Genomic DNA, 11,666 nt, shown 5'->3' with positions numbered 1-11,666 from the left:
GGATGTAGGAATGATATTGCTATCCATGGGGGATGGGCTACTTACTCATCTGTCTTAGTTCTTCAGACCCAACAAATCTCCTCTCTAAGACAAGCATCCAACTGCTGTTTGGGAGAGGGGCGATGACTCATCTAGCTGATTCATGCTGACAATGGGGCAATGGGGGGATAAGGGAGAGGGTACTTGTCTCAAGGGCTGACCCGTGTAGTCTCTAGGGGCCCCCAAGTAGAAAGAGATAGAGGGCTCATGGCTAGGCAGAGGTGAGTATTCCTTGACTAAAATCTGGAGTTTGATCTGTTGGACCAGTTGAGATATAAATCTGGAGAGAGCATTTATTATACAAGACCCAAATAGGAATATTAGTAGGAGCATAAGAGGTGTCTGGTAAGGACTATATATCTAGAGATCCAGATTCTCCAAAATCCTGTAACTCCCAAGAAAGCTCTAAGCTGCTTCATGGTCTGTGGAAGTAGGAAATGGAGGATTGGGTCAATTCCTTCATGACTCAAGGAGTCTGTCTCTTTACGACCACACCTAGATAGGTGACCTGTGGGAGGCAGGGGCTGTCAGGATTTAGGTTAAATGTAACACTTTTGGATAAAAGAGAGCGTTAGCTCATTATTTTATATAAATTGACACCTTTAACTTTGTACATGTTTGTACCATATTTAGATAAAGTATAGATACCACACAGTTATAAGGTGGTCATTAAAGACACATGAGCAAATACATAAGTGAGCTCTGATTTAGTAGTACTTAAAGCTTGACAAGATCAACAGAAAACACAAGTAATTTCTTTGATAAAATCTTTTCCTATAACAGTTTTTGTAGATGTTACTTAGAGCAGAACAATATTAAGATAACCTTGTTATTTTATAGACAGAGAATCTGATTTTAGTTTGACATGACCCTAAAAATCTTTTAGGCAACTCTTACATTACAGTCAACTTTAACTTTATCACACACCGAAGCTTTTGTTATACACTTTTAAGATTTACTCAGACCTTTATATAATATTTTGAACACTTTGATGGTTTTTCCTTATCCCTCCTCCCCATATTTGAAACAAACTTTAGGACAAACCCTTGTTTACAAAATCCTTTTTCATCCAAAAAATTCCTTTTTTTCTTTAATTTCTCAAAAAATACACTCAATACCTATCTATATCCTTTCTACTTGTTTACCTTGTAACTTGTATTTTAAGATTAACTAAGAATTTTAAATTTATTATAGGGACTGGAGCAACTAATTAGTAGCCCTTGGTTTTTTTAAGGAATTTCTGATAGGTATAAGGCCTCGTGTCCCTCAGGCTTGAGGGAGTGTTTTTGGGTGTGGAAACTGTGAGGGATCTTTGAGTTTTATTTGAATAGGGAGGGCCGTCCCTCCCTATTCAATAGGGAGGGAATGTCCTACAGTCATCCACACTGTGGGATCTATTTGTTCCTGAAGGAGGGGCAGCAGAAATAGCTGCCTGGGGGGAGGAGAACTTGAGCTTTTAGTTGAGATAGTAAATCCTGTCCCAGCAGGGACACTGGAATTTCAGTTACTATGAGGAAAGAGTGACAGAAGAGGAGGTCTCCCCAAGAGCAGGCCAGAGGCCCAGTAAAGTAGTGCTCTAGGGGCTGGCCAGATTTGCCCTGAATGATAACCTTGTCATTGGACCAGGGACCAGGAGAGAAAGGTAAGACAGAGAAATGGGCTCTACTGTCTAGCAGGAAAATGACCTGTTGCTTTTCTGCCATTATGGCTCCTCAACATGGATGCCAAGACCCAGCAATACATAGAACTCCAGGGGTTACCTTTGCAGAGAGGGCAGAGTCCCGATTGGGTACAGGGCTAACTCCCAGACTGTCCCTCTTGAGCATTCTCTGTGGAAGTGCTCCTCCTGTCCACCATGGTAGCAAGTTCAGGATGCAGGCCCAAGTTGGGTGAGAGCAGCAATGAGGTCATGATGTCTCTTATCTTTCTCTCTGTTAGTAATATACTGGTTACAGTATACAGACATGGCTAGTTGTATTAGTTGATCCAATGACTTTTCTCTTTCAGCCACAGATTGAGTTTTCTATGAATATCTGGAGCTGACTGTTAGAAATTTATCTTTGAGGAGAACGTCTCCCACCTGTGACTCTTGGTCCCCTGTTGTATGATTTTTGATAGTGTACTTAAGATGCTGCAGAGAGGTAAGGGGGCTTTCTTCAGGGCCTTGCTGTACTATACTGTCACCTGGAATAGTTTAGAGGTTTGACTTTGGTCCTTTTTAGCCCTTCCACTATGAGATGATTTTTCTAAAGTAGCACTTATAACTAAAAACTTTCCTTTTAGTCTGTCTTTGAAGTATGCCAAAGATTCTGGTAAGAAGTGCTTTCATTTCCATTTGATTTTAAGAGGTTTTTATTTCCCTCCCTATTTTTTAGTGACTCACTGATCATTCAATCAATAGAATATTGTTCAGTGTCCATGTGTTTGAGTATTTTCTGTTGTTTTTGTTGTTTTGTTGTTTATTTCTCATTTTATTCCATCATAGTCTGACAAAGTACTGGAGGTTATTGCTACTTTCTTATATTTGTTAAGACTTGCCTTGTGTTTTAAAATATGTTCTATTTTGAAGAAAGTTCAATGGAGTGCTGAGAAGAATGTGTACTTCTTGACTCTTTGGTGCAATATTCTGTAGATTATCTGTTAAGCTCTTTTCATCTTCAATGTTGTTTAATTCTGAGTGTCTGTGTTTTTTTCTTGATGACCTACCTAATGCTAAAAGTGAGGTATAGACTACAGTTGTTGAGTTCTGTCTTTACTATTATATCAAGTACTTTAAGTTTTATGAAATTGAATGCAACACTTGGTGCATGTATTTTTATGATTGTTATAATTTCTTGAGCTATAGATCTCTTTATCAACATAATGTGACCTTCTTTTTCTCTTTTGAGTAATCTTGCTTTGATGTCTGCTTTGTCAAGTGTGAATATAACTACTCCTGCTTGTTTTTGAGCTATATTTGCTTAGAAAATCTTATTGTAAACTTTCACTTTAAAAATAATGTTTGTCCTTCCCATTGAGGTGGTTTTCTTGTAAGGAACAAATGATTGGATCTTGCCTTTTAATCCAAACCACAGTCTGTGTCTTTTGATTGGAGAATTATACTATTGACATTCAGAGTTATTACTGTAAGGTATATAGTAATGCTAGTCATTTAGTTTTATTTGTAATGTTTTATTCTTTCATAATCCTCATTTGTTTATGTACTCATCTAGTGTGATCTATTCTTTCCCTTACCTTCATGGATGCATTTATCTTCCTCTTCTGTGTATAGGATTCCTTTATGTATCTTCTATGATACTGGCTTAATAATCATGAATTCTTTCAGGATTTTTTTGTTGTTGTTGAAGGTTTTTACTCCTCCTTCAATTAGGAAGGGTAGCTTGGCTGAATATAGTAATCTAGTCTAGCAGCTACTTCCTTGCAGGAATATAAATACATAATTCCATGACTTCCTTGCTTTTAGAGCTTCTACCAAGAAATCTGTTGTTATCCTGATTTAGTGCTTCTCTCTTATGACTTTCAATATTGTTTTCCTTTTGACTTAATATTTTAACTATACTATGGCATGCAAAGTTTCTTTTCTGTTTCTGACTATTGGTGCTTTAAAAGCTTCCTCTAATTATCTGTTATTATTTAGTTGAATATGATTTGTATGCCTTTAGCCAGCAACTTCTGCTTTTATACCCATGGTTCATAAGTTTGGTCTTTGAATGGTATCTGTCAGTTTTAATATTGCTATGGAGAAGGTAGAGACAGACTGATATTGGCTTTCTCCCCAGTTTTGGCCAAAACTATAAATAAATCCTTTTTTTCCATTTTATATATTTTATGTCAGATTCTCTTGATGCAGGAGTGTGAATGGTAGGAGCCAGAGGTTATGACTGAGGGTTCCAACAACAATGTGGCAGATGAACCACCAGAAAGTTCAGTATGGAAGTCTTCCTGCAACCATGGGGAAACTATATGGATGAACAATCAACACATCTACCTGTGACCCCTCTCTGTGAGTTCCTCCAGAATGAGCTTGCTATTGAGGCAATGTTTCCTGTCATAAGGCCACACCAGGACTTCCCCATAGGATCTACAACCACCACAACAGAGCTGTAGTAACAGAATTGCTCAAAACCCATTTCTCAGGCACCATGATGTCTACTCCCACACACACTGCTCTGCAGAGGTTCAGTGTATGCTGGGCACGGAGATGAAATAGCAATTTAGATATAGAGGTCAACGATTATGTTTTAAAGGGAAAATGTCTTCAGTTATTTCAAAGTTTAATATATTTGAGAGATAAACAATCAGAAGTTAAATATATTTATGAAAATTTGTTCAATCTTGTAAAACTTAAAAAGTATATACGAAATAGAGATGTTTTTATTATATAGATTTATGACTAGGAAATAGACAATGAAACCCTGTTGGTATTTTTCACACAGAAACCCATGTACACAAACTAACCCCTAATTCAAAACATGGAAAATGTTTTATAGAAACATATCCTATATGCCTTTCTACATGTGGACTATCCACTAAATATTTTGTGTAAATACATACTACATAGTAACATCAGAGTTTGAATACAGAACAACTATCTGCAAATTACCAGGTTAATCATTAACAAGTAGAAAGAGCATTCTTTTAACTGAGCAAGAAAATAACTCATATATGAATCACTGTTCTCTATAAGAGTCTACTTAAATTTGAAAGGGACATATATCCAATGTAGAAGAACATTTTTTTAAAGGATCAAAGTATTTTTGCTTTGAAGTCATATAGTCCCTTGCCTTAATTGATAATGAAGAAGTTTTACTTATGGGTGTTCAACTTGAAATTGGTAGACACATTCAAATTGAATGTCTTCAAATAAGACTCATCTCATAACTTCTAAGCCCATGTATTTATGCCCTCTAGATGCTTTCATTCTTGTACTTTACATTCTGCCATAGTTAAGAGTTCAATAAGTATTTTCAACTTAAGATCCACTGCTTTGGTAATTTTCAAGCATGAAATACATTATTATTAAATATAATCACTATACTATGCAATAGATTCACAGGATTTATTCATCTTTAATAGCCAAATTGCATCCATTGACCAACATCTCCATTTAATTGTCCCCTAGATTCTGGCATGCAGCATTCTGTTCTCTGCTTCTCTAAGTTAGATTATTTTAGATTTCATGTATAAGTGAAATGATTTGTTTTTCTGTGTTTGGTTTATTTTATTTGAAATAATGTTCTCCACATTCACCCACTTTGTCCCTAATGATAATGAAATAATATTCAGTCTTCAGTTTTAAGGGTAAATACTATTTCATTTCATGCATATATGTGTATTTTATACAGTATATATTTATATATACATGTAAAGAAATGTATATTATATAATATAAAATATATGTTTATATGTGTGGAGGTATATACATGTGCACAAAAACACACACATATATACACAACCACATCTGCATTCAAACATCAAAGGACATTTGATGGGTTGATTCAACCTCTTAGGAATTTGATAATGATACAATGAACATGGAAGTATAGATACTTTTTGAAATACTGATTTGATGCCTTTGGATATATATTCATGGTGATATTAATAGAACATATGGTAGTCCTATTTTCTTTGAGAAATATCCCTACTGTTTTCCATAACAGCTTTTTTCCCAATGGCTTTTTGTAAATTGCATTTCTGCAAACACTGTACAATACTCTCTTTTCTTCATATCCTTGTCAGCATTCATTTTTTGCCTTTCTGATAATAACATATAGAAAAATTGATATTTTCTATCAAGATATAAATTGATTTATCATTGTGATTTTAATGTGCTTTTACCTGGTGATTGCTGATGTTGATTTTTTTCCTATAGTACCTTTTGGTCATTTGTATGTCATCTTTTGAGAAATGTCCTGTTCAGTTCTATTACCCATTTTTAAAATGAGGTTATGTGCTAATGGATTGTTTGAATTCCTTATATTTTGGGATATTAACCTCTTATCAGGAGTATAATTTTGAAATATCCAATCCATAGGATGTTTATTCATTATCAGTTATTTTCCTTGCTCTTAAGTTTTTATTTTGATGTAATACATTTTATCTTTTATTGGCTGCCTTTTGGGATCATACTCAAGAAATTATTACTTAAGCTAATGTCAAGAACTTTTTTAAAAAATTAGTCCATTAAATTGGTAAAAAACTACACTTTCTATGTAGTAGATGTTAAAGCATCATACAATCAAAAAATACAAAATTTATCATGAAGCTGTTGACATGTGTCTGAAGGTGTCAGCAATGGCTAAATTAATCAAGTTTCTAATTTACCTCCAAAAGTTTAAAACACTAGAAATATCTTTGTCAAGACTTTTCTTTCTGCTGTTTCTTTCTGCAGTTTAGAGTTTTTCACCTTATATTTAAATCTTTGATCCATTTTGAAATGGTGTGAGATAAGATTAGAATTTCATTATTCTGTAGGCAGATAATCCAGTTTTTTCACCATTCCTTGTTGAAGAGATTCTTCTTTTCCTAATATGTATATTGAAAACTTCATCAAAGTGTTAACTGTTATTTGAACATAAATATATAGATTTACTTTTGTTCTGTTGGTTAGTATATCTGTTTTCTTTTAAAAGGATCATGTTGCTATGGTTTCTATAGTATTAAAGTATGTTGTCAATCAGGTGTTATAAAAATTCCAGCTTTACTATTTTGCTCAACATTGTTTTACTATTTGGGGTTATCAGTGGTTCCATATGATTTAGGATTTTTTTATTACTGTGAAAAAATGACATTGGAATACTGACACGGAACTGCATTGATTTTTACATCAGTTGGTCCAGAATGAACATTTAAACAATATTATTTCTTTTGATACAGAAACACGAAATACTTTTCATTGGTAGCTTCTTCAATTTCTTTCACAGTATTTTATTGATTTAAAATCAAGTACTTTCACACTCTTATTTAAATTAATTCCTAATTTTATTTTCAATGCTATTGTAAATGTGATTTTTTTTTCTTGATTTCTCTTTTGGATATCTGTAGTTGGTGTATACAAATGATGCTAAACTTTTCATATTGATTTTCAAAAATCAAGGTATTCATGTTTTTTTCTATATAATCATTCATGTTTCTTCTTCCTTTCCAATTGCAATGCTTTATATTTCATTCTCTTGCCTAATTGCTCTGTCAAAGATTTCAATCACTATGTGAAAGGGAAGCACTGAGTGGGGATCTTTGTCTTCTGATCTTGAAAATTTTAACTATGAGCTTGTCTTACATGGGCTGCATTGTGTCAAGGTATGTTCTTTCTGTACCTGATTTGTTGATTTTTTTTTGAAAGCATGAAAACACATTTTTAGCATACTTAAGTTATCATATTTTTTATCTTTCCTTCTGTCAATCTGATGTATCACATTTATTTATCTACATATTTTGAAACATCCTTGCATCTCAGGTTTAAATCCTACTTGGACGTGGTACATAATTCCAATTCCTTATTCTGATGATGAATTTTATTAAAATATTTTATCTATGTTCATCAGGAGTATTTGGCTATAATTCTCTTTCTTATCTTTATTTGGTATCTGGGTAATGCTGACCTTTTAAAATTAGTTTGATAATACTCCCTCATCTTTAACTTTTTGGAAGAGTTTGAGTAGTATGTGTATTAATTATGTTTTTAAAGTTTGGTAGAATTCACCAGTGAAGGTCCTTGGCTTTTCTTCTTGGGAGGGTTTGGATTACTGGTTTAATATATTTATAGTTACTTTTTGTCAGTCACATGTTTTATTTCTTCAATCTTTTATTGATTTGTTTTGTTTCTGAGACAGAGACTCTCTATATCCACGGTTGGCTTATAACTCACTATCCTCTTGCCTCTGCCTCATGCGTGTTGGGATTAAAGGTGTGCATCACTATGCATAGCTGCCTGACTGAATTAGTTTTAGTAGTTTGCATGTTTCTAGAAATGTAACTATTTTTTTGAGGTTATCCAGTTTATTGGCTTGTGATTGCATATAGTAATCTCTTTTGATCATTGACTATTCTTGCAACATCTGTTGCAATTTCTCCTCTTTTGTTTCTGATTTTACTGACTTGAGTTTCTTCTTGTTTCTTTCTTTGTTGTACTGAGGTCTGGACCAGAGCATTGTGTATATTAGGAAAACATTACTACTTGAGCCATAATTCCAGCCATTTTTTTCTTTAGGCGATTATTCAGATAGAGTCTGGCTTTTGCGCAGGGCTAGATTTGAATGTCACCTTCCTATTTATGCATTCTGTGTATGTGGGATTACAGATGGGATCTCACTAACTTTTGCCCTGACTGGCCTCAAACCACAATCCTCCCAATCTCTCCCTTTACATAGCTGAGATTGTAGGCATTAGCCACCACTCCTGTTTTCTTTTGCTACTCTTGTCTTTAGCATGTTTTTAAATTGTATCAATATTTTCAAACTACAACTCATAGTTTTGTTGATTTTTCTTATTATGCTGGCCTATTTTTGCTTTATTATTCTCTTCCTTTTGCTGACTTCGATCTAACTTTGCAGTTCTTTTCAGTATAAAGGTTTATTTGAGTAGTTTTCTTCTTAAAGTAGTCATTTATCACTATAAACATCCTTCTTTGAACTACTTTTTATTCTTTCCATTAATTTTAATATGCTGTGTTTTTAGTTTCATTGGCTTATCATTTTATAATGCCCTCCTTTGTCTTTTGAGAGTGATTCTTATTTAAAGTATATTTTCTCTGATGCAAATAGAGAATTCTTTGCTCTCTTATGTGATCAATATTTCCATAGAATAAACTTTTTCACCCCTTCATTTTCAACATGTGTATTATCATTGAAGAAGGTATGGAATATCACTGATATTTTAACAAATCAATAGAAAAAGGGCAAAATTATTTATAAAGGACTTGTCTTTATTACAATCCATATAAGTATATCCTCAAAATAATTCTACTGTTTAAAAGTGTTCTTCCTCATTTACTATGAGTGGTGACTTCTACAGAAACAAATATTTCATATCATCATGTGAGAAAGGTAAATTTGGAGAAAGAAGAATGTGACTCAGGTAGAGAATACTTAATATGGAATGATTTACAATTCATGGAAGACCCCATGATAAAACAGGAAAGAGGGACACTGTAGAGGATAGGGAAGAGACACAGAAGTCACAAAGCCAAAGAGATTTTAGATGTTCTGTCATATGAAAGTTAATAGCAGATAATATTAATAAAGTGTTTTGAGTATATGTAGGATTATCCACATTGCATAACTTGAGTTTAAAATACTTGAGTCTGCATGGATCATGAAAGAAAACTGAGAAAAATCTGTGATCTATATTGTCTTTGCAAAGATCCAGACTGTTTACTTCCCAACCCAGGTGCTATAAACATACCTACAACTATAACCACATTTTCCTCTGCCTTTTCTTTTATACTGAATGAATTTTTATCATAACAGTTACTTTCGTTAAGGTGAAATTTCCAGGGATCCTTGCCTTATCTATTGATTTTCCTCTTACTTTTCTGTGCTTTCAACTTGTCCTCACTATGTATTTTTCCCATTAACATGCTACATATTTATAGCTTAGTGACATGTAATATAATATTAATTTCTATGACTTGTTATATCTTCTTATGGTAAATCCTCCCATGAGCACTCCCAGGAATTTAGCATTATGAAAAATTGTTTAATTTATTTGTGTCATAGTTTCCTAATGTGTAAATCATTTCTGAAATGATATCCCCCCTCCTATAATGTTGTAAGAATTAGTGGAGCTAATACACTTAGAGACTTTAAAATGATACCAAGCATTTAACTGTACACATATATATAATTGTATATATACAATTGTACATAAACAATTACACATAATTGAATGTATATGTATATATACATATGTATATATAAAAATTGGTAGTATATATCTTGAATTATCTTCACAGTTATTATATCTTTATTCCCATTCACAACTAAATTTTATTAGCAGTGTCAACATAGGTATCTTATTTCCCTAACTTCCATCTTGTAGTTCATTTTATGCTTCATCATTTTATCAAATTCATGGTAGGATCAGCAAGAAAAATCTTTCTATCAGTTAAAAAACTTTTCAGTCATTCTGTTCCCATGATCAATATTGTTCTACTTCATCTACTAAAATGCTTTCATTGACTTCTGATTCACCATCACCTTGAGGCTTTTTATTTTCTACTTATAATCTTTGTTTCTCTCTGTTCCCCCTTTCTGTTAGATAGAGAAGAGTCCTGTCTATCTAGTAAATAATCATGTTCTTTGTTTTTTCACTACTTGTTAGTAGTTGTCAGATACCTTCCATGTGCCCAAAGAGTTATGCATTAGGTACAGTGGATATGGATGAGGTAGCTCCTTTCTACTATTTATATTTTATTGCTTGATGCATATCAAAAACAAATAATATAAACAGAGTAGTTAAGTTTTAGAGAGAAATTATAGGGCTTTGGAAAGGACTACTATGATGACATTCAAGCTGATGTATTAGACAAGAGATAGAAAAGAGATTCCAGGGAAAGGATGCTTGATATGAATAGAGCCTGAGCTGTTTTCTGACTGATGGGACAGGAATCAGTCCACATATCAGGAGCATAGTACAACATAAGCAAGAGTAGTTTGTTATATGGGCCAGAATACTTAGAGTTTCATTATGCACAAGACTCTTCATGGGACATGATGCTGGGGTAGACTTTGTGACAGAGGATTGGGAACTGAATAGTGACAAGTGTGATGAAAGGGTTAAAATATCACTCTTGTTTCTTGATGCAGGAAGAATTGTGGAGAAAGAAGGCTAATGTGCACACAGGGAGCATAATTTTGAACCTCTGCAGAGACCCACTTGAAAGTTCAAAAAATGAACCATATAGACAAGTAAATGCACATATGAAGAAATGAGTAGAAACTAAGATCCTCATAAAGTATTGAGTAGAAAGTGCTGCTGTTTGGTATGGAAATTGTAAGTGATGGAAATGTTGATTAGGTGAATAATGCACAGCTGAAATATAAGAATCATAGTCCTATTTCTATTATTGAATCAGTTTACTTGAAATTTTAAAAATATCTCTAAATATGAGTAAGAATTTCAAAAACTTTGTGTTCACCAGTTATTCAAGCACTCAAGAGGCTGAGACAGGAAGACCATGAGTTTGATGCCAGCCACACTATAAAGAAATACCTTGTCTCAACAATTTTCCAAAAAACTTCACTTTGTCAATGGATGTCATTTATCTCCTCAGGTATATATCACACACTGAAATGAAAATTTCATTTAGAGTACTATTAAGTTTACAAGTTAAAGAAATTGCAATCTTTAGTAGGATACTTTTAATTGGTGCAAAGCTAATTCAAGTATGACTATTTCACTTAATTATGATTTTACATGGATAAATACTCATACTTATCAGTTCTTATCATATTATTTTTCTAGTGCTAGGGATCAAACCCAGGATCTCACACATGCTAGGAAGTGCTCTGCCCCTGAGCTACATACCAAGCCCCTTACCATATTCTTGGTCAAGCTAGTAGGCTTGTACAATTAACTGATCAATTTAAATTTATAGATGATAGAGACTGAAAAATAATACAATGATC

This window comes from Castor canadensis, chromosome 9 (assembly GCF_047511655.1).
Source record: "Castor canadensis chromosome 9, mCasCan1.hap1v2, whole genome shotgun sequence".
NCBI classification, from domain to species: Eukaryota; Metazoa; Chordata; class Mammalia; order Rodentia; family Castoridae; genus Castor; species Castor canadensis.
Note: the sequence above shows the minus strand (reverse complement) of the source record.